The sequence below is a fragment of the Pinus tabuliformis genome, chromosome 5_2 (assembly GCF_031772625.1).
Source record: "Pinus tabuliformis cultivar Carrire ecotype Pingquan chromosome 5_2, CPIR1, whole genome shotgun sequence".
NCBI classification, from domain to species: Eukaryota; Viridiplantae; Streptophyta; class Pinopsida; order Pinales; family Pinaceae; genus Pinus; species Pinus tabuliformis.
This window is the reverse complement of record NC_142306.1, coordinates 903057770-903063842: the sequence shown is the minus strand read 5'-3', so window position 1 is coordinate 903063842 and position 6073 is coordinate 903057770.

The following is a 6073-nucleotide window of genomic DNA, read 5'->3' as shown; positions in this document are numbered from 1 at the left end:
ATTGAAGACCCGTCTTCAAATGACACCGTCGTCGAAGAGTCATCTTCATGCGACACCTTCACTGATGAGAACAAAGATGACACCATCCAGGTTCTCTTCATCAGCACCGACTCCGATGAGCATCCGGGCAATGCGCCCATTCCTTTATCGCAGGAAGGAACATCATCAGAGTCATATCCGGCCGTATATTCGGTCCCACCACCAAGCAACCTGGTTGTATCCTTTGATTGGAATCAACTAGGCAGACCCCGGTTACCAGCCAGTACACCATTTGGAATCATTGTCCAAATCTATAGAATGATTATGGCTGGTACTATCATTGATGAAGGGGCGTCTGTGAGTATCCTTTCCTCTGTTGCTTGGAAAGCACTGGGTTCCCCAGCGCTTTTACCTGAGTTGAGAAATCTCTCAGGTTTTGATAAAGGAACCAGTCGACCATTAGGGATCCTCCCCGATGTACCTGTTACATTGAAAGGGAAGACCGTTAGGATGAACGTGTTGGTAGTTCAAGGACCCTTGGATTATAACCTACTCCTTGGACGCGACTATATTTATTGCATGGGAGCGATAGTCTCCTCACTCTTTAGAGTAATGTGTTTTCCACACGAAGGAAGGGTGGTCAAGCTCGTAGACCAAATTTCATTTCCGGGATCTCGCATCGCAAATAGTCAAATACCAATCCTAAATGGTCTGTTCACTCAAGATTCGCCTCCGCCCCCGGTCCTTCTTCCCGATGAGCACGAGTGATTCGGAAAGAAAGACTAGGACCCAGGGGGCATGCACCCTGGTCTGCTTCGGGCAGAAGAAACTCCGGGTATAAGAAAGAATTTCCGCAGAAAAACATGACTAGTCCGTACCCCGTCCGTAGGAAGTGGGGTTGTTCTAGAATAATGATCTTTTGTTAAAGTTATGTGTCTGGGAATCATTCACCTTTGTCTAAAAAAGTGGGCAATGCCCAAGTAGGAATTCCCTTATTGCAACAAGTAGTCACCATCTTTGAATTCAAGCCTCGCCCATCGAAACATATGTTTTGAAGGATAAGCAAGGGTAGTCTACGAAGAAGGAGACCGTATTGTTGTGACAGAGGGTAACCATCTTTGGACAACCCAATGATAGACACCGCCGAAGAAAGAGATTGATTTGCGGCAGCAAATCGAACCTTCTTTGGAATAATAAGAAAGAGGCAAGCCTCCCTCAATAATGCCAATGTTTTATCTTTGAGTGATGTTCTTCTATTGTCACAAATAGCTGTTTGTTAAAAGTGGGCCGACGGGAAGCCTGAGTACTGCGTAAGACCCCTTAGAATAACGAGAAGACAAGTATCGTTAGCATTAGATTGGCAAGATGACAAGTAAATGTGAACACCCAAAGAAAAGCAGAAGTAGGGGAGAGGAGGGGCAGCCTCGAAATTCTATCCTATACCTGGGGGCATGCAAACCTTCTGGAGTGCAAGCTAGGGGCGGTTATTTATCTGGTTTTAAGATTAGCCGTTTCCAAACTTGCATGAAAGAAGCCTGTGGGGCAAAAGTAAAATTTGCCAAATGTGAGCATAGCTGTGGTAAGGCATAAGCTCTATAAAAATTGGTCCTTACAGGAGGCGTTCTTTTTATGACTGGTATATCGAGCAGTTTTAGCATATAGTTCATGCTCGTTAAAAAATAAACGCAAATCCGAGCAGTTTTAGGACTGAATTTATGCTCGTTAAAAAATAGAAAAGTGTGAGCAAAAGTTTCCCCCAGAGTTCAAGCTCATGAAAAAATGAACCGGTAAATAACCTTTTGAGATCGTAAATTCATCAGCCATAAGAGCCTTGGTCGTGTTTTCATCCATCACCTCCACCATCATTTGGCCGATCATTCACTTCCATTTGTGTGTTTACCTCTTTTGAGAAACAGCTGCGAAGAGTGATTTCACCTAGCCATCCTTGTGACACTACCGTGATTGGAAAATTCCAACCTGTACCTGGAATCTGCTGCTATCCCTGTTTATCACTCGTTCCTCAAAAGACGAGTCTTCTTTTAGCTCTTTTCACTGACTCGTAAAATATGAAAAGTTTGCCGAGTTTTGGCCTTCCAGCTCGTTAAATGACCGGAACGCTATCCCTCCTCTAAATTTTAATCTTTTTGGACCTGAGGGATTATTGCACAAAAGGATCGAGCGCTTGTCTTGTTCGGCTCGTTAAAAGTACCGAACAGCCATCCCTTCTGTATTGTTTTATACTTTTTCGAACTTAAGGGATTAGCTGACGAAAAAGGAATTATGGAGTTAACTTTCTGTACCTTTTCAGACTCTCTAAAAATGAAAAGGACCGAGTTTTCCTTGTCGTTAGACTCGTTAAAATGATTAAATAGCGACAAACTTGTCTTTAGACGAGAACGAGTTTCCCTATCGCTAGGCTCGTTAAATCATAGTGATGGGCTTGCCCAAAGGGCAGGTTATAGAACAAGCATATGTTATCCTCCTCAAGCTTGACAAAGATAAAGAGGTACTGGTCAGAAATGACTGGGGAAAAATTGGGAGAACATCAAAGTTTAAAGGTAGCAAGTTACTCTTGAACATGACACTTTTCCTCCGTACCACATCGGGTTGGGTTGTTTCATTCACCGGTCTCATCACCATGGTCCTCGCCACACCATCCACATTTGGGGTAATGCTACCGATCCATCGCATCAGTGTCGTTATATGTTCAAGAAGGGTCATTCTGAAAGTGTCAACCGTGTCCCATCCACTACCATACATTATCCTTCATCCATTCATGATCGCCACCCTGAATCATATTTCACAGTTTGTTTTCGCCTCCACTAAAATCATTAGCTCCGTTCCGTGTCAATGATGTGGGATTCATTAAGGCCCTCCTTTGACGGATCGCTTCTTGTCGACTTCAGCTCATTATCCAAGAAGTTGATCTAGGAACACCCCCATCAGTACTTTGAAGCTTGCATGCCTCAATGGCAAGTTTCTCACTTCCGGTGACAGGTATACATCAATGACCTTCGACCAGAAGATTTTGCGTGGCGTTCGACGCCAAGTCCTTTATTCACGCCACGTGAATTGTACTGCAGTACCTTGAGGGTCATCGTCATTATTGGTGATTCCTCTCGTGCTTGTTAACGGTTTTCATTATTGACCGGTAATCAAGCGATGTCTTTCCATGTTCGACTTCAGCGCAATTCTCACATGGATCGACTTGTACTTAGAGTGAAGATCGAACGAGTTTGAAGACCCCGGATCTAGTTTCATCCATCCGGGCTACGATATATATTCAGGAAATATAAAAGCATTTGCCATGTACATCATTGCAGCAGATGATCATCCTATTCAAAGGATGATAATTTCAGCAGAAAATTATCAGTCTACCTTCAGACGATCGTCTGTCATATGTACCAAAATGTATTTATAAAAGCTGAGCATGGGAATGCCCGCCTCAGCTAGATCATGAAAGTTGAATGAAAAATAATGTATTGTATTGTATTGTATTACAGGGCACTCTCCTCAGCACTGGAACGAACTTCGGACCCTCTAGATAAAGCATTTCACCCGATAAACGGCCTCATACTTTAAGGGGCAACTGTTATAGACATTTTTGTGCCTCGCGTCATGGAGCATGGAGTGTCAATAATTACAGGGATCCTCAGTCCCTAAACATGTTGTTCTTACCCCTAAAAGAACAAGGTCATCAAACAACAGCACTTCCAATCAGTTCTCCACCTGAAAACACTTCAAAACAGGCTTATTTTGGATCATGTCAGCTGCTCCACTGAGCTTCTGCGCTGGAATGCAACTGTCCCTCTTTGTACCTGCACTGGAAGTCAAAATTAATGAAGGCTACCTGCGCTGGGCGAGATTGGCCAAGTGGCACAGTCATCCTGCAAGGTGTCAACTGCCCAGGAAGCTTCCAAACTGACACTTGGTTCATGAAATTCGACCTGTGATGAGTAAGAGGTACTTGATCACCATGTGTAAGCAAGGATCTCCAAGTGGACTCAAGAACTGAAGATTAACTGAAGAGGGAGAGGACACTAGTCAGCTCTATGCCAGCCTCCAGCTGACTCATCCTCTCTTCTTCTCTCCTATATATAGAGCTCTTCTATGAGGTCTAAGGGGGCTGGAATTTTGTGTTAAGCAAGGAGGTGCTGTTGGATTACAGTTAGAGCTATTGGGTGATTGTTTTACTAGAGGTGAAGAGGAGAGTTCTTGCTGCTGGGGAGGTGCTGCTGGATTGGAGCCATCATTGGTTGTAACCTTCTCAGAACCCTGTTACTTCTATCAATAAAGTTTTGCATGTTCTCCTATATACTTGTATTGCATTGATGTATTGTATTTACATGTATATTTGATTCACCCTAATCCATGCTTCAGTTATGAGTACATGTATCTTGTAGTTTCCTCTCTTGTTTTGTGCAGGATTTGTGTGTAGCTGGACCGGCAAAGAGAGCAAGGAGCTGGGAACAAGAGACAGAGAAAGAGAACAAGGATCGACTAAGCGAAGGACACCAGGTTAGTTGACCTTCTTTTCCTTCTCTCTGTACTTTCATAAAGGAAATAATGAAAGCTTTACTTTCAGTTGTTGCTAAAGACTGTCACCTTTAGAGTAGGGATAGGGTCATCCGCATCGGATACTTTTCCCCACAACAATACAGCTAAGAGTTAAAGTGTCGTGGTCTTACCACATCTTTCCTACCTTCACAGGTGATGTAGCTCTGGATGGTCTTCACCAATTCTGCCCACAACTCTCCTAATGCTGCTGGTAGAACTCCCTTTCCTCTGACTGTCAGGTTCTAGCCTTCATCTTGGAAGATCTTCATGATCTTTTGCAGTCTTTCCTTCTTTAGAGTCCACACAGGTCCAGTGACTGGCAGTCTCGAGACCTCTGCAATTATGCCATCGATGACTGATATGCGTCTCCCCCTTAGTGTGGAGTGATATTCTTGCAAGTTCTGCAAGAATTCTATTGCTACGGTCTCGTTGGATTCCTGTAAATGATTAAGATAAACTAACCATCCTGCCCTTGCCAAGATTTCCCATGCAGCATCAGAAACTATCAATACCTGTGGTTCTCTCCGAATTGATCTTCCTCCCATGCTTTAGCTCACTGTAAAAATGTAGAGACGACAATGGAATAGTAGGTTGTTCAAACTGTTAGAAATACAGAGAAAATAACGAAACAACAGGGCTCGTTCAAATCCTGGGTTACTTACTAATTGCTATAGAGCATAATATGGAAATGGCTTAGGAACAGTAAGCCATGCAGATTGAAAAACAATATACCATTGAGCCTTGCTATTTCCAAGTAAAAAAATTTTGAATAATAGTCTGACACGTATACCAGCAAATTATGAGGTCAGCCTCCCCCCTGCAATGCGATAGGTCGTCCTCGGCCATCGAATGAGGGAGCGGCGTGCTGAACTGCCATGGTACAAAGTCATAAAGGAACAACGTATGCCAACATGCCATGTTTACAAAAGGAGCAGGTTACCAAAATTGAGGTGTATAATAGGATCGCTTAATAAATAAGAGAATGCGGTTACATGATGCGAGGGTGGGAGGATAGGACAGCTGACGTGCACAACCAGTCTAATGCGGTCATTATCGACTTTTTCATCATGATTGGTTATGATAGATTTTCATGTGTTTAATGATTCGGGGAAGTGATATACATAATATTATGTGACACATTACAAAGGTATAAGACAAATAAGGGTGTTAATGCTTATTATTGGTGTATAAGGAATGTGACTTGAATACCATTAACAGAGCTCTACTGCCGACACGTGTCCATAACCATGACAGAGTTGTTTGTTTCACCCATGGAACCATGATCCTTTGTGTATGCTTAGGAAGTGCTATGCAATGTCAAAATGGAGGTCATTATGCTGGCTTGGTAACCAGTTAAACCATAATGCCATTCACCAGGAAGGAGTGAAAAGTGGGCAGGCTAGCTCGTGATGAGACTTCCTGTTCCAAGGACTTATTATTTTTTATGATGTGCCTCTTGGATCATATCCCTGATGTGGTGGCCATAGTGGGAATGCCACTTCACTATCTTCCTTATGATCATGGTAGGCTGGCTCTT